The following is a 19,542-nucleotide window of genomic DNA, read 5'->3' as shown; positions in this document are numbered from 1 at the left end:
ATAATTTATCTATCTACTCGTGCGAAGCAAGGAGTGGATCGCTAGTAAATAATAAAAGAATATAAGCAATAGATATAACAGATACACTTGCATAAATACAATAAGGTGGTCTTATCTTTCAACAGAAAGCAATCAAGATGACCTCATTGTTGTATGAATATCTATTATAAAATATTATAAAATATATAATATTATTAAATTTTAATGGAATGGGATTACTCTTATTAATTAATGTATTTAGAAAGGGTAAGAGTAAAATCTGTTTGATTTTCAAATAATTTGATTACCATTTTGAATAGGATTGCATTTATGAAATAAAATACTCAACGAAATATTATTATTAATATTATTTTAACCTTTGTTGAGTAACATTAAAACCCGATTGTGGTTTTATTATAATTTCATTTCATTAAGTTGTATTCAGTTTTTGATTAAGGGGTATATCATCTCGGCATTTATTATTTTATATACAAGTTTTTAATCGAGACTTTGTCGGAGTGAACGATATATATATCAATCGATTGACCGATATATTTTAAAAACAGTCATATATTAATGTCATTACAATAAATTTCTAACGTAGGTAGTATATAAATTGCTCAGACTCATTATTAGGTCAATCAGGACATGGTAACCTTCATTATATATAAAAAAAAAAAATTCGTCAATATTAATAACTGTCGATTGTACTTTATTTTTATTATTTCAGCCGTTAATTGTCCACTGTTGGATATAAGCCTTCCTCGTAAGCGGAGATTTGCCAGTAGTTGCCATGCTTGGCGGACGGGTTAGCAACCGCAGTTAGGCTTTTAAAGATGTTTTAAGAGGGACGCTGCTGCCCATCACGACACTCACATGAAAGGAAGGGTGGCTCATACTATACCGAGGCAGACGAGAGCGAATACTTTATTAGTAGCTGGTAAATATAGTTATATTAGTAGTAGTAATTATAAATAACAATCACTTTATTTATTTTGTTTAGTTTGTGTTTACTTAGTCTATATAGAGAGCTGGATGTCTAGAAGTTAAAGCTTTCTGTAATTAAATAAAATATTTATATTGTAAATATGTGTGTATCATTTCATGAAAAGACGCCATTTTTGTTTACGTACGTTGTTGTTTTGTAGTAACTTAGAATTATTACAAGAATTATGTAAAATTGTGTTGAAAATGTGTGTTGTGTGTTGTAATATTTGTTAGATATTTATTGCCACTCGAGTATTCAATATATCAACAATTTATATAAGAGAGGGACTCTCTTTTTGAAATTTTTCTTACAACGTCTATATTTTAATATACTAATTTTGAAAATCAAGTTTTTCTTTTGTAATATATTTTTCTAATATTTAAGAAAACGAGCTTAACATGCCTCACAATTTTGTATAATTTTCTGTGATATTTTTAGACGTAAATCATACATTCAAAACCTGTGTGGGATCATTGGGAAAGGAAGTAAACAACCATTATGTAGAGACGATAAAATTACATAGCTATACGTGTTTATCCTCTGATTGTATTCTGGAGTTCTGTAATATTTGGTATACTTGTAATAATTTATACATATTGTATGTAAATACATATATAACTTTAACTATAAATAGCATGAAAATATATAATACTAATAGCTAAATAAGAATATTGATACATTTGTTGCATTAAAATTTTCTTATTGCAATTTTAAAAATTCTAGAAAAGACATATTCTGTTTATTTATTAGCATTGGGAAACCACGCAGGTTAACGCTAAATATGTACATTGAGACTATATTTCAATATTTATTAATATTATACAACAAGTATTATTTTTACTTTACGCTTAATATTATCCTGTACATCGGTGGGAAGTTCGTTAATTAGTCGAGTGACTAGAACGGCTAATTATTAAGTCGAACGTTCATCTTAACAGTTATTTGCGCAAGTGCTTTTAGTACAAAGTCGTTGCCGCGCGACCGTTTGTATGTATATAGCAGGATTAATTGCATTCTAATATTTTTTGTTAAACAAATTCTCCTTAAGCAATGTATATTTATAAATTGTAGGTGTACAGGTAAAATATTGCAATGTTGAAAAAGGCCAATTACGTCTTTATTTCGAAAAGTCGATAGAAACTTTTGAGTATTATATATTATATCTAATTTTAATTTTCAATAAAATTTATTAAAACATTCTTGGAAGAAAAGAGTCAAGATGGCATTCTTGATCTAGGCGGGGACAAAGGACGATAAACGTTTTGGAGAGTGGGTAACTCGATTGTTCGAGATTCCTTTTCATAACTTAAGTAATAGGACATCGTTTCAGAAGCTGAATTAACTGTTTGAGGGACTCACAAATTAGGTATTCCGTCGGTTTAGTCGTTTGACTTATTTTAAATAGGCATTTTACTAAAAATATGCTGTTATAGTTTGGCACGAAACGACTTTGTTCCCTGTTAAATAATTTTATTTTATTTTCTTGTAATCTTCTATGAAAATATTTCTTGTTATATTATTAAAATGTTATTAAAGTACGAAAAAGATATTTTCAGTATAAGTATTGTGTGGAAAATTTCAAAACGGGCGGGATTTGAATGTTTAATTTATGTTATTATATTTTTTTCTAAATAGAAAAAATATTAGAATATGATTTAGAAATTTTAATATTATTTCTAATTCACGAGAGTTATTTTATCACCTTATGAATACAGATCCCTAGTGCGCTGACGTTAATGAAGCTATTATTAAGCTGCGTTTGACGTGATTTCAATAAACGGTCGAGAAAGTTGCCGGCCACCTATCGGAGACAACAAACGCACCCTACGCCTTGAGATGCAACGCAACTATGTGTTTTCGAATCAATTATCTTAAAAAATGTACAGGTATTTTAATTAATTGTATTAAAATAGGAATGAAGGATTTTGTTTTTTTTTAGTTATATAAGAAAAAAATATGTAAAATTTTTGTGGCAACCTGTAGTATCCGTTTAATAAGTCATAATTCTTTTTATAACGTATGCTTTCATAATACAGACTATGTTAGATTTGAGAATATTAAAGAGTATATATTGTAGGCGTAAACTGCTCATCTCACACGTTTCTAATATTATAAATGTGCAAGTGAGTTTGTTTGTTTGTTACCTCATACCACCCGAACAGCTTACTCAGTCACTATAAAATTTGGTATAGGATCGAAAAGGACATAGGTTCCTTTTTATCCCGGTCAGTTTATAAATCTTTGTCGCGCGGATGAAGACAAAACACTAAAATATTTTAATAAAAAAATAAACAATATATAAATAAATATTAAGGAGTAAATATATAATTTTTTAACATATTAGGATTGGTAGATAGTCATAATATAATACCAGCGATACATATTTTTACCATCATTATTGTGTAACGTTAAATATATATATTATAATATATCCTTGTTCCTTATTTACAAAGTAAAATATATAAATAAATATATACAATTATATAAAGAGTGAGACTCCAACATATTACCTGTTCCACTAGGTACAAGTGATATAAAATCCCACCGACCCTTTTTATCCGTAAAGTCCATTATTTAAAGAAGATTTTGGGCATCGGTAATATAGAGAAAATTAAGTATTATACTTTATGAGATGCGCAAATCATGTCCGGAAATGGGTCGAACATGGAAGAGTTCCATTGCTTAAAGAAACTATGTCTTGTAAACATGTTCGCGAAATTATCTAATTCTACTGATTCCTTAACCTATAACAGTTTTATAGTTCCATATTTCTGTGCCTCTAGTGAGAAAGGGTTCAATTCAAAATGGTCACTTTTCAGGAGAGCCAAAAAACTATTTTAAATAAAGAAAAAAAATTCTGCTGCTTTTATTATTTGCTAATTGAACAAGTCAATGATTGCATTTATAGTAATTTTTTCTCCTCTTTCTTATGAAATTGTCGGTTTTTGTGTAAAACCTATAGTTTTAACAATAATTCTATTATACCTAATCACACTTAACAAAAATATTAAAATTATGATGTGAAAATAGTTTTAAGTTGAATTAAAACGATTTTATTGAAGTATTGAAGAAAAACAATGTTGTGTATTTTACGCTATAAAAAAATAATCGCTATTAAATGGTGTAAAAGGGTTCAAATCGAACTGATTCATTTTACAAAAATAATTTTTGTAAAATATTGTAGTTTTATTTCTAATTATGACTTTTTTACCACAAATATTTTGTTAATTGTAGCCTTTTACATGTTTACTATCTCTATTGTTTTTAAAGATATCGTTACGATTCTTATACCATTCGAAAGAGAAAAATTTGCTTATTTAAAGTAGCCTAAAAAAGAAAAAGGCTATAACTTGAGTTATATCCTTTCTCACTAGAGGCACAGATTTAATGATTTAATCCAGTTTAACGGACATGTTGTTTGAACATGGACATGACAACATAGCTATAGTGCAAAAAGAAATTTCATTTATATTAATTCATTGATACAAAATTTAATTCTTTTAATGTTCTGTAAGAAATAATGTACCTACAAAATTAAATATATAAATCTTTAGTAACGCCAGTGAAATATTTCAAGATAATGTTAAAAAAGATATTAAGATCCGGAGAGCGTTTGGACATGACTGGAGTTGTATCATTTCAGTACAAAGTTCTTGGAACTATTCCGATCAGGAAATCACGTGTCTATTATTTGCTCTAAGGATACAACAAGTATCACATTTTCCGGAGCTTATGTAGAAAAAATAAAAAGGTTCAAACAGCCTACGGGTTCGCAAAAATATGAAATATATTAATATTACATTCTATATTACTGTATTCGTAATTAACTTCAAGAAGGAGGAAGTTCTTAATTCGGTTGATTTTTTTACATTTGTTAAGTGGACCTCATAAACTTCTGTCATTTATAAACCGACATGGATTTTTCTTTTTATTTGAAAGTATCTTGCAAATAAAAAACAATACTTTCAGATGGGACCACATATAAATTTAATTAATATTATTTTAGTAGTTTAGTTTTTAAATCAACATAACTAGTTTTGCTACAATTAAAGTTGGTATTTTTTCTGTAGAACAAAATCTTAAATTATGTAGACTTTATGAGTAGTATGAACGCAGGTCTAAATGACGTTGGAATGTTTGTGTAATAGTTGAAGGAAGCTGTGTACTGGTGGTACTATAATTGCAATATTATTACTACTAGACCATTATTTCATAAGAATTTATTTCCTAACTAGTTTTTACCTGCGACTTCGTCCGCGCGACCTATACACATTTCTCACCGGGATTAAAAGTAATTTCTGTCCATTTCAGTGTGCATGTATACGAAATATCCTGACGACTGATTGAGTCGTTAAGATGACAAGAGGAAACAATCAATCTTCGTTCACATTTATAATATAAATAAGGTTTGTTTAATTTTAACATACATATATGTTAGTTTGTACGGTTTTTGTAAGGTCAATAAATATGCACCAAAATTCTTATAATATGCAGATGTTTAAAATAGATATGTTAGTATAGAATTATTAATGTACTAATTAATGTAATAAATATTTTGCACTAGATGATCTAGTAAATTTCATATTACTTACAATGCCATCTATTGACAGTAATCGGAAGTAATAAAATTACTTAGATATTTTTAATTTTTCAGGTAAAAGCTTGGGTTTACAGATTTGCTTTAAACCGCCCCTGTATTATAACGAATAAAACAAAAAAAATATTCAGGGAAAAAATATATTTATAAATCAGTCAAACCATTTTTGAGTTTTAGCGAGTCTAACGAACAGCAATTGATTTATATATATTTATGTATTAAGTATTGATGTATTAATTTCTAATTGTATAACAACATTATAACACTTTTTTACAATAGTTGATTTATTTTAAAGTGCAAGAATTATTAAGCTATCTTTTGTCAATCTTTTTCATCGGTACTTACTGTTTGTATCGGCACAGTGTTTTCCCAGCGTTTCAAAGAGATTTACATTAATGTGAACAAAAAGTATTTATAAAACATTCGACGCGCTTTTACGAATCCAATAAGTATTCAATTCGTAATAAAATTTTGTTTGTATGCCAGTTATTTGCAAATATTTGCAAACATTCATGTGCATAGGTGAACGTTATAATTACATTTAATTAAAATTTTAAAATGTATAAGTATAGACATTGAAGTAATAAAAAAATATTTATATTTATGCAGATGTGAATTATTCAATTTATAATTTCCTTTAAATTAAGCTCTCTTAATCAATAACACACAAATATTTCTAAATACAGATTTAGATAGATTAATAGGTTCAGATTGTGACGTTGATAAATTAAATCAGTCGATCAGTTTCCACCATGGACAATAATAGCCTTGAGGGGCGAAGGGGGCAAATATAAGGGGATCAGGAACTTCGCTGTATCAAATTCGTGTAATACTTGTGCTAGAAGAAATAATTGAATTCGTGGAACAGTCTAGCGGTAATACTCTTAGTACATTCGGTACTTGTGGTAACCTTTATTTTTAAGGTCGGTGTGCGCAAAGATTTGCTGATGAGTGCTAGGTAAATATTCTCAGATAATTCACCACCCATGATAATCTTTATATTTTGGCATGGATGCACGAAACATTTTGCGTCTGATCATAAGGATTACCCCTATGATCAGCGTTGGCCTTACAGCGTTGGCGTAAAATTTTTTTTAAGTGTATATTATTTTTATAGTTTTAATTTCCATGTAATACATTTATTCTGACTCATCTAAGCTTAGTTTATATATGCAATAATACCTTTTAATAATAAGTAATATACCTCTTTAGTGAAAACGTCTGGATGAAACTATTGAACTCGGTCCTGATTTAATATGATTACTTTAAAGATAAATGGTAGAGGTTGCGACGTGTTGATAACATTCTTATCACGGCGCCTGTTTGCACCCTAAGCACGGACCAATTTACATTTTCTTCAATTTAGTGTACACCGTCTGGAATCCCTTATAGATCTTCAATATCAAAGCGATGTATATATATATACTGAGGAAGTAATTGAGATGTTGTGGTAACAACTAACTACCTTCTCGATTAATAGTTTAAGTATTTACTAAATTGTTCCCCTTTGTTCGAAGCTCCGGTCAATATTATTGCCGAAGTTTAAAATTTCTAATTGTTACGAACTCGGAGTGTTCCATTCTGAGTGAGGTAAATTATAATTTTATCACGAACAAGACAACAAGGTAAAGGGTCACCTTTATTAAGATACAAGGTCTTAAAAATTAAAAAACTTTCATCGTACTAAGTTTGAATATATCATAAATGTTAAGTATAATTAAAGACGTTTATTTTTAAGAATTTTGGATATTTCTGAATTTCAAAAAAGGGTAAAAAAATTGAAAGTACGCGTTTGTGTTAGGCGCCAGAAATGATAACGCATAATAGGTTTTAATTGGTGACAAAAAGAAATGTTGTGTCTATGGTGTTGTACATGTCTATAGGCGACAGTTAATACTTTCCAGCAGGTAGGTCGTCAGCTTGTTTGCCATTCTAAGTTGCATAAAAAATGTGTATTAAGACTACTGCTAAACTACACCGGGTGCTAATCTACGTTATGCTATATGGGTAAGGATACCCGTATAGCATAGTTTAGTTTGAGAATCAGATTATTTGTGTAATTGTGTGACAATAAAGTATCATTACATTCTCACAAAGATACACATAGATATTTTATTTATAAATTTTAAAAATTATATTATCTTCAGTTTCTATCTTTACTATTTTGTGTTATATGTTACGAGTATACAGAAAAAAATATGATATAAAAATATAAATGGCTGTATTTATTGGTGACGACGACAAAAATTATTTAAATAAAAATATAATAATAATAATAAATTATTTAAATTATTATGGTAAATTACATTTGTTTTTTATTTTCTTTACAAGAAAACGAAATAGCTCAAAAATTTTACGTTGTATGTATATATAAAGTAAATGAACGATAAAAAATTTAGCAATGATATTGTCTCTAGTGAATATTAGTAATTGTAAGTTATTTGTCACAATATTTGTCAGTTGGTAATATTTTAAACACACGTTGTAATTTTTTCAAACGCATTCACTCAATTTTCAGTGCTCATTTTGGTATTTGATTGCGCATATTAAGTTTTAATTTTACATCGAATACAATATAATGTGAACCATTTACATGTATACAGTTATAATGTTAAGTAAACAAACTAATTCCTTCTAAAAATACATGGGCGTTTCTATAAACAAGTCAAGGTCTGGTGTTGATTAAGATTACTTATTAATACATTGGGAGTAGGTACACGCATTACCATCGCTCTTGCTGTAGGTACTTGTGAATTTTCGTCATCTTAACAGGGTTAGCGGAATTAATTCAAATTTACTGTAAGTACAAATAATACGAGTATAATACTATACTATAAGTGATACCTACCGACTTCAGAAACTGGAAGGACTTAGTTCGATTGTATTTTATTGCGTGTGTATGTTGCAATAGGTATATCTTTATTAATGGTTAATGGCGTTCTTACAGAACTAGACTTATATAGTTGAATGTGTGAAACTAATATCACGAAATGTACGGGACAGAATCGTTGAAAACAGGAAGCCGGCATGGTGCGGTCAATCGTTGAGAGTCAATAATTCTCTTTTCGGTTGATCGTACTCATCGACAATATTGTCTCTGTGCTCGCTCATGCGATAATGTGGTCACATATCGTGCTATAATAAAAAAAAAACTATTAAGTACTACTATTCGGCCGAAAATTTGGACGTTTAACTTTTTTTAACGTTCAAGGTAATTTTTTAATTACCTTGGACGTTCTCCTAAATGACGAAAGAATTGCAATAGTAAAATGAAGTAAAATTTCTAGGGGTACAGATCGACTCAGCATTGAACTGGAAAAGTAAATTGCAATCCATCGGTAATAGTGTTAGTTCATCGTGCTATGCTTTAAGGAGTTTAAGGGATCTGTAGTTAACAGATCAACTTAAATCAGTATATTACTCGTTAGTAGAATCAAAATTTAGATATAGTTTTCAATTATGAAGAAACAGCTACAATTATAATAAAGAAAGGGCTTTTAGACTATAAAAAAGGCAATAAGAATAATTGCTCGTATTCGGCAGTGGGAGTCTTGCAGGGACTTTTTTAAAAAGTATCGCATACTCACAGTGCCCAGTCTATACGTATTGATTGTTGTAGTAAATTTTGTTAAAAATCTACCCAGATGTGAAACGACACAAGAAAGGGAATTGCGTACAAGTTCTAGACGTAAAGACATTATGAGTGACATACAACCAAGATTAAACGTAGTTATACATGGAGCGCAATTTCAGGGAAGGAAGTTGTATAACAAATTACCAATTGATCTGAAAACTATCCAAAATTGGAGAATATTAAAAATCAAACGCCATGCCTTTCTATTAGAAAAATGTATTTATAAAATAAATGAATTTTAGAGATATATTAATTGTGAGTTGTGTATAGTGACTAGTTTTTTTCTTCACTGAAATTTTTATTATTATTAATTCAGTATTTGTATGTGGCATTGTTTATATGTAAAATTGTTGCGTGTTTGTGATTTTGCAGTTGTACAGTATAAAACTCCTATCATTGAATTGAATTGAATTTAATTAATAAAATAATATGGATCGTAACGAAAATAAGTGGAAAAAAATATAGCACTTAAAATATCCTTGCATACCTAGTGTGTAATTCACAGAAATAATTATTTATATAAAAGTGTCTTAAGCGAATAATTATTATTTTTGTTTTATTTGTTAAAGATGTATTTATCATTGGCTGATTCTGTGAGCACAGCTTGTGGAAAGTTTATCTGATATCTGAACATGTTGCACATTAATGTACTAACTTGAATATTATGTTTTTATTTTTATACATTTTATGTTTCAATTTATGTAATTTCTGTTATGTACGCCAAATAAATAAAGTTTCATTGCTTGACGTAGATTTTACGACGCAGAGACATTTTATAATATTAGACATGCGTTTGGATGATAAACGTAGGTACTCGTAAGTAGTAACATAATAGATACGGAAAGCATAACAGTGGGGTCGATTGTGAGGACCAATTTTTTCAAACGTATCACAAATTAATACATATTTTAATGTTTTTTTTTTTTAAACCACTGAGGCTGCAAGCAAGCATACAGCCCAACTGACGGTACGTAGTTACCATAGCTTATGAACGCCTGCTTGGAGCATTACAAGTGCGTTGTCGACCCTTAAGAAAGAACGCTATACTATAGTCTTTTAGAAAAACCTCGACAGTTATTGTTATAATTTGATAGTTTCACAAAATAAATTGTTAGTACTGCGTCGGCGATTCTGCTGTTGTCGTTAGTGTCGATCGACTAGGGATAATTACTTACCATCAGGTGAAACGCTTGTCGAGAAAAAGATTAATTTTTGGACCACAAAAAAAATTATGGGCCATCAAAAACTAAATTTATAATAAGTGTGTCTTAAATGTATTAGAAATTTAATTTATTTTATTTTTAGAATAATCATTTCGCTGTAATATTAAGTTGAAATTTTAATTTTAAAATAGGATTAGAGAAATGGTCAATTAGAATGGACGCCATTATTTTAGGGTATTATTCAGCTAAAAATAATATTTGTAAGTATCGTATATTCGTTGTTGATAGATAATGTGATTAAATAAATTTTATGATTCCATTATTAATCGCCAATGTGGATTAAAAATAAATCCACTCTGTACTTCAGAAGGCACGTTGAGCCCTTGCGTTTGTCGCAGCTTTAATTACTTGATGTTTATAAGAATCGAATTCATAGACATTGAATTACGCAGATGTCGCAATCAAATGTAAGTACTGTTCCTGTCAATTTTGGTTCTATAAGTTTCGTAGTATAAAAAAGTTCGTTACTTAGATCACATAGATATAGGCTTCTTAATAAAATTGGTTATACGAACATGACCGTGTGGTCCCGCCATAGAATGGGCTACCCCTTTCTTTTCCGTGGGTGTAGTGGAGGCGACTAAGGGAACGTTAAGGAATGTGCAGCAGCGTTCCTCTTAAAACATCACAATTTATTACGCAATGTTGATATACTTATATACCTACTTGAACCACTTATTATTACCTACGTTCTTATACCAACGAATAAGTAAAGCAAACCGTACTGATGCGAAATTAATTATAAACGTCGTGAAAGCTGCAAATTTATTAAATTGATTAATTATAAAATTATAGCTTAATTTCTGTGTTTATGCCGGGGGTACATACAAGTTAATTCATTCAAATTAAATCATTACCTAATCAAGCTGATACAGGTTGTATAGGTAGATAAAATATACCTACAGTGCAATTTCGACTTCTTTTCAACTTGAGCAAGTTGAAAAAAATTTAACAAAATATTCATTAGTAAAAAAAATCCGCGACAACAGTACAGTACTTAATTATGGATTTTATATATTACTAACATTTATTCTAATAACTATATAATTTTGTTGTTACTTTTACCTTGTTCAAAGTTGAATCAACATGAAACATGTTCAAAATTAGATGCGCAGGAAATAAGAATTTAGCGCAAGTAGATATTATTATGTAAATAAGTTAAACGTAGGTGGAATTGACGAAATACGTCAAAGCTGCCATCAAAATTCCAGGAAGCAATTATTTGGTTTTGCTAAAATTTCATTAAGTTATGAAAAGTATGAACACAAAAGTAAAAGTTAGGCGCATTTTATTTAAATATACCTATTATTAAGTGCTTATATAATTAGTGTTTAGTATTACAGTTGTTTTTAAAATATCACGATTCGGGATTCCAATCTCGCACCAAATCTTAATTCCGTAGTCAATCCAGCGATTTCGCGTTATTTGTGGAATCGTAAAAATTAATGAGGCTTCTGTACTGAGTAGTAGTATCAATAAAATTATGAAGATTTTTATATAATATAAAACAACTAAATATCTCTTAATTAAAGTATAGTAATTATATAAACAACTAGGTATTCGCCCGGTACCTTGTACGCGTGAATTTCAGAAGTAAGAAAACCAATGATTTCGATCACTTCTCAACAGGGTATCAAGGTAAAATATACACCAAATTTTAAGATAGATCTTCAAGAATGTAATAACCGTAATCAATTTGATGCAGTAATTTTTGCGTAAATGCGGAACAGACAGACAAACAAAGTTTCTAGATAATTAAAGAATTTGTCCCACAAAACAGACTTCCAATGTAATAAAACCACTTATGTTTTTTTAACTATATTATTGAATTGATTTTGATAAAATTTCTTCGCGACCAATCTACATGTCTGTATGTATTGGGCTAGTTTAAGGGTGATAATCCGATACCGGCATTGCATTGCACGGCTTGAAGATCGTTTTACCACACAAGAGAGTGCTGTCGTATCGCACCTGAGCGCAACTATATTCAGATTGATAAAAAAAAAAGTAATATGGCGTTGGCGCGAAAAGTTGGGGTTGTTAGCAGCATACGCTCTGTTTTGTGTATTTATTTTATAATAAAGGATATCTAAGTGAAATTCATAGTTTGCTATGACGTGGTTTTGTGTGCAACTTATTAGATTTTATAATAAGACTAAGTTTCTATTAATGGAAAAACTGATGTGTCATGAACTTATGAAGTACCCGACATCACGCCACCCTATTCAAATACAACATTTGTGCGTACTCCGGAGCCCGTAAGGATCCTTAGCTGCGTCGTGGAGAAAGACAGGAGGCAACAGGAGCGACCCCAGGAGGCAGGTGAACCAGCACATCAAAGAGGTACGACTATTTAAGTTGTTGCGAACGGCATACCAGTCTAGGAAAGTCATCGTTAACCGCCCTTTCTGCCTACCCTTGGACTTTTATTTTTCGCCCATACAGTATATCCTTTAAGATTAAAAAGAATGTTTCAAATCAGTTTACAACTGATGAAGTTATAAAGGTAAAAAACATTAAAAAAAGACAACCTAATTAAAAACCCCCTTCTTTTTGAAGTCGTTTGAAAATATTGTTTTGGCATCTACTCGTAAAGGCCTTTATTAAAACGCATTATATTAATTTTTCTTAAATAAGCCTCATGGTTAGACATCATCTAGTTACAGTTTTACTGTATCAGTAAAATGTAAAAAATATATTGATATTTAGAATATTATCTTTTAAATTTAACCTTAGTTCACTAATTGTGATGACTTGTATAAGTATGAATATATTAGAATATACTATTATAGATAACGATATAATATCGTTATCTATAATATCGTTAATATAATAATATCGTAATCGTTATGACATAACGATTTTTTATTGTAGAATTGTCACTGGATAATACTTTATTGGATGTTATCGTAATAAACCATGAGAGGGATACCAATGCCGCAGCTATTTTTTTCTCAATTTATTCAGTTCTTCAAATCTCGCAGATCTCCCAGTACCTATTGGAATTAGCTAGGATCTAGATTTTGTCAGATTGGATTCCTTAAATACGACTGAGTAACTTCTTATATTTAATAAATATAATGTTATAGTAAAGTTCAGATATTGATATATTTGCAAAATTCAATAAATTTAAGTCTGTCATTTTAGAAAATTTTAATAAATAAATAAATAATAAATTCCTTTAATATGAAGTAAATAAGCATATATTCAGATATACCTATATATTAATGCGCGTCATATTTTTATGTTGTTTTAAAATAAAAAAATACAAAATATTGATGGAACATGGCAGTGAATTTACAGGGTACAGAGGAATAATACCTGAGTCCTTAGGAATGACAACGTATGGGTTGTATCATGGGCGAAACGGTATACTCTGTTATGTCCATGGTACTGCCCACATCTATAGGCAACGGTTACCACTTTTCATCAGGTGAGCCGACAGTTTGTTTGCTATTCTAAGTTGCATAAAAAAAAAACTTTTCGTCTGAATAATTAATGCTTGCCGTGGTAACTAGTAATTAAGCCAACACTATATGCCTTAACTATTTTCTCGAGATAAAATCTGTAATTAAGAATGTCTTGTTGGTTGCTCTAATAAATAAATAAAATAATAATTTAAAAATCTATTCCACAAACAGGAACCGATTCAAGTTTTATTAGTTACGGAATTAGTGAAATATTTTTGATAATTCTGAAACAGTTTTCATGATGGTTGTTGATATTATTTAAATTAATGTGCAAAAATTAATCTCTCATTTGACTAAATACTGATATTGAATGACTCATGTATTTAACTTTCACTTTCTACGTCACCGCCCCACTCCTTTTCGAATGATACTTCTATGCGCTAGAGAGCAGACTTGTATTGATTTCCTAGTAGCACAGTAAAAAAGACCATAATAAAAATACCATAATAGAAAATAATATTGGAGAGTTTGTTTTATTGATTCAAAGCCCAATTTCCCATAATTGGGTTTTTTAATTGACATTCTCATAGTTATCATAAGACAAAAAGAAATAATAAACAGTGTCTACCTTAGAATTGTCTACTGCTCACCCCAGGACGAGAACATAAGCTTTTAGTTGGGCACAAAGAACATAATTGAGAGTACATATATGCCTTTTTACAGAGTCTAGACTACCCCTGAAAAAATGTTAAATACGCTAAAGGTAGTTGTGATGTTCTCATTACATTATTTTAATAATTTATTATCATGGCACAACTGTATATGATCTTCCTATGGGATATCTTCCCTTTGTTTCCCATAAGTAGAAGGTATGGCCTACTATTCTGCTACTATTCACACTGCTAACTAGATGTTATGGTATAGAGTTTTATACAAAGTTTTTTTTTATATATTATAGTATATTATTCCTTAGTCAGTCATTGTGACTTTTTAAGATAAAAAGTAGCGGTGATACTTGGAATTGTTATTGCGTTATTATCCGCCTGTGTATCTTATAATTTTCTTTATAACTTGATGTTTGTTTCGAATATGAATGTAGATACAATAAAGTTTAGACAAACCAACAAACGGAACTGCAATAGAATTATGTTTTTAAAGACGTTCTAATGAAAATTATATTAAAATTTTATATAAAGAATAGTATTTTATGTTTAGTACAGAACTATTATATTACTTGAAACCTCTAAAATGATTATGGTTTGCACAAGTTCATTGCGCACTCCGAGTCTTTGTATGTTTAAAACATTTCTAAGCATAAAGATAGTAGTGAAAATGCATTATTAATAAAACAACTCACTTTATATAAAATAAACGAAGCGAAGTAGGTTTTGTGGCAAAATATAATATATGTATGTATGTTCCACATGTAAATATTATTTACTGTTTGTTAACAGATGCAAACTAGATTCTGCGAAGTTTATAAAATTAAATGCTTATTTTAACTTTAGAGAAAAATTTTCAAATATGGTAAAAATATTTAATAAATATCTTCAATAATAGATGTGCATCTTTATTACATTCTTGTCTATCTAACTGAGCAGTGCCATCATACACTTAATGCCTTCATACTAATTAATAAAAAAAAAAACCTTATCAATGAATTTAGGATTAAAAAAGCGAATTCAATTATGAGAGTAAAACATTTTTCAATTACAGAAAACGAAAATCACGTACAACAATTATACATATGTAGTAAAAATACATTCGAATAGTAATTGAACTTGAAGTTAGTTAAAGATTGAGTAACCTGTGGACTGTATAGCGTGCATATTTTTTTATACTTTTATTAAGTCCTATGAATATATATATATATATAAGCTATATGGCAATGTTTCTCATTGTTGAAGGAGAAATCTAGATATATTTTCACATTTGATCAATTCAATGTCCGGTTTATAATATAAATACAGAGTTCATATACATATTAAATATTAAAAATTCTTGAAAGAAATTTCTTTCGTTTTTTATAATAAATATTTCTTTTCAGTAAATTTTTTCAAAGTAAAATTAACGGCCCGAACCAATATCCTTTGAGAGAATGTATCTCTAAGGATATTCATGTATATGATATGATCATATACATGTAGGTACCCATTATATGTTTGTTACCTTTGATGCTATGTTTTCCAGTTATAGATTACTTCTTCCTGCAAAAGCCATAACTTAAGCTATAAAATTACCCAAATCAACCTTAAAATAGACTGGCTCCCTTGTTGAGCAATTAACAGCGACATTGAGCCATAATTACCGTATTATGTAATCCCTGGTGGACTACTTTGTGCTTTTGGTTGAGTTACTGTATTGATTCAGCAATAAAAGAGGCTTGTGTTTTATCATGGTCCATAACTTTTGGCGAATAGATGCGCTATTTAGTTCGTTTATTGCTCTGTTTCGATTCGATACCTAATTGGAAGGCGGGGCTAAATATGAAATTATTACAGTAGTGTTTGAACGAGGCATCATTTGCATAATTTCATTTTAGACTCCGGGGGGAAAGGGGTTGTTAGCAATGGAGTTTGACAGCCCCATTGCTAGCAATATGCCCTACGTCCACGTGGTTCCCCCTGGAAACCATCGTGAACAATTCTTGTTGAATTCGTCACGATGGGCTAACTGGCCTGCTTTATCCTCACCTATCATCACTGGTGTCCCGCCGGTGTATACCGACAGCGCGGGTGGGGTTATAATTCCATTATCACCCATAAAAAAATAAGAGACTCCAAGTATTTATGGTTTATGAATTCGAATTTTGTTAATATCAAAACATATGCGTCAACAAACAAAATTACTCCAAGAGACAAGGATGTAAATGGAATACTAACACTGCTTGCGCTATCAGTACACATTGGCGGGGTGTACTGTGTGTAATCGCCTACCATCACTCATATCAGTGAGCGATGGTAGGCGAGGATAATGTTAGTTGAGTAGATCCATTGTGACGAATTCACTAGAAATTAACCATGATGGTTTCTAGGGCGGATCGTATAGAGATTGACCTGAAAGGGTGTATTGGTAGCAATGAGCTGATAAGTCCCTATTACTAACTATCGCACTCACCTAGATTTATGTTATATTATAGATTTTATACCTAGCATTATTTAGCAAAAAAATACATGTTAAATTTTTTTTTATGCAACTTAGAATGGCAAAGAAGCTGACGGCCCACCTGATGGAAAGTGGTCACCGTCGCCTATAGGCATGAGCTGTACCGTGGACATAACAGAGTATACTGTTTCGCCCATCATCCCTCCATGCGTTGCCATTCCTGAGGACTCAGGTGTTATTCCTCTGTACCCAGTAAATTTACGCCATATCCCACCCTTCAAACCGAAACACAACTGCTTCACGGTAGAAACACGAATGGGACAGAGGTGCCCAAGCAATCGACTTTTGTACAAAGTCTCCCTCTGGTAAATTTTAGAACAATTTGTACTTTTATGTCTCATATAATATAAATAGCGTATATTATGAATGCATCCGGGTGCATTCGATACTTGACAGGTTTGGCGCCCGTCCAAGCGATTAGTAACGGAGGCGCTAGGCAGTCAGGCGCAACACATATCCCGACGTCACATCAGTTTTTTACGTAAAGTTATCTTGATTATACGAGTATTATGCATCATTAGGTATTTAATTTGAAAAAATACTACTTACTTTTATTTTCTTTGTATTTACAGCATGAAGATCTCGAGCAGACTTGAGTCACAATAATTAGTGTCATTTTTTATTTTCTCTTTATACCGGCATGCAATATATTATATTATGTGTGTTTGGCGACACTATATTTGTCACTAAAAGACATGAATATAGAGAGAAAAAGTAAATGCAACATTCCAAACGTGTATAAAGTATATACCTTTATATCCGTTTTGAACATATACATATAAAAGGGATCAAAATCGTTAACATCCTTTGAAAGGAGTTTATCTGTGAAATTCAAAATTTTCACTAAAAGAAAAACATTGGACGAATAACAACAACAATTTCTAGCCTCCTTTACTAATTAACACCGTGCGTTCAGCTAGTTATTGAGTTAGTATAAGTAATTCAAAATTTTTTGTCGTTAATGAAGTTAAAAAATTTTGTAAATCAAATTACAAAATTTTTCTTCTAATATATTATATCATGGGTAGATTCTTAATTTTATGTACCGTTGACTATATTGATTTTGCACTGTATGCTTAGATAAGAGAGAAATATCCATCTATAGATAATTTTCTTAAAGCCTCTCTGTTTATTGCATTGCCACTATATAATTACTATATATATCTAATGTAATCTAGCTAGAGCACACTTAATGTTGTTAGAAAAATACAGTCGATTTGAGAAACTCCTTCTTTTTGACATCGGTTGAAAAGCGTTCTATATTTTATTATGAGGATGAATAATTATCGCGCTCTTAGTAAAATATAGAATTTATGACTGAAATAAGCAAAATAAGTTTAATAAAACACACCCTAATTAAGGAAAGCACTCTCCTTTTTAAGACCATAAAGTTCCAAGGAAAAGGATTTTTTTTAAAGACCGCTTTTTATATCACCTTATTATCCATATTTTTCATGTTAGTATAAATAAATGAATAACCTACTTTGACAATGGTCATTCAAATGTAATTGTAGTCATATTGATAGACCTTCATAATAATTTTATACATACGTATATAGTATAGTACCTTTAGATAATATTAAGAGACATTCTCGTATTTGCAAATTATCAACCACGAATCTTGTTATGAATATCTCGTCTAGCAACACGGTTTTAATCATAGTATGTAATGAATAGCTATATGGATTCTATGTCGTGGCAACGTAAAACAGGAGCTTTCAATTACTAATCAATGTAGTTATATTTTATTAATATTACTTTTAAAAAGTCATTTGTTTAATCTCTTTCTTTAATCGTACAAATTGAGATTTTGTGTGATATAATGGGAATAGGAAAGTAAGAAATTCAATAAAGCTTCTGTAAGCTCAAGACAATGAGATAGATAGACGACACGTCGAAGTTAATTGCTAGAGAAAAAAAATTGAATGATGACCTTTGTATATATAGGCTAGCATAGTGTAGCGCAGGTCCCCAACATTTAATGAAGGCAATTTTAGTAAAGTTTGTAAGACAAAATAAAAATCTACTAGAGTGTGAATATATCATTTTATGTAAGAAGTACCTATTAGGAATTTATACATTACTACTGTTATTCTTGTGCAGGTGTCGCCATCTGGTGTAAATATAATATTATATTAAGAGTACTTCTTGTAGAAATTTATTGACGACCATGCCTCACCTACGGGAGAGTTTATGCTCAGTAACCCGTGAGTAGTTGCCCCCAGAGTGGAAGTCGTGGTAAAGGGAAATTCCTTGAGACCCCTAGCAACGCTCCAACCCATAATATTTTTGACTCAATAACGATACATGACACCGACCTAACATTATGCTCTCTTTGATATTTTTTCGTAAATATATAATGAACGTTTCTTTAGAAGAACCTTTTCAGAAGACTCTTTGAGTTAATCAGAAACAGAAGGCTTTAAGGAATACATGTACCCTAATGTAAATATGTAACCCTGTAATATGAGAAAAAATGCATTTTAAAATCGAAGAAAATTAAATAATTCCGCAACACATTTTGCAATATAAACTTTATTTATAAA

General features: G+C 30.2%; 1 long non-coding RNA gene across 1 annotated transcript; it reads left to right on the top strand.

Moving 5' to 3' along the window:
• Window positions 1–753: 753 nt before the first annotated feature.
• Window positions 754–6,172, top strand: LOC128201812 (uncharacterized). Its single transcript, XR_008253441.1, has 4 exons — window positions 754–919; window positions 2,683–2,853; window positions 5,279–5,373; window positions 5,622–6,172. It is a non-coding gene; the product is annotated as an uncharacterized LOC128201812 (long non-coding RNA).
• Window positions 6,173–19,542: the final 13,370 nt, after the last annotated feature.

The sequence above is a fragment of the Galleria mellonella genome, unplaced genomic scaffold (genome assembly GCF_026898425.1).
Source record: "Galleria mellonella isolate WM207_F2 unplaced genomic scaffold, CSIRO_AGI_GalMel_v1 utg63, whole genome shotgun sequence".
NCBI classification, from domain to species: domain Eukaryota; kingdom Metazoa; phylum Arthropoda; class Insecta; order Lepidoptera; family Pyralidae; genus Galleria; species Galleria mellonella.
The sequence above is the reverse complement of the archived record's forward strand: the minus strand, read 5'-3'. Positions and strand labels throughout refer to the sequence as shown.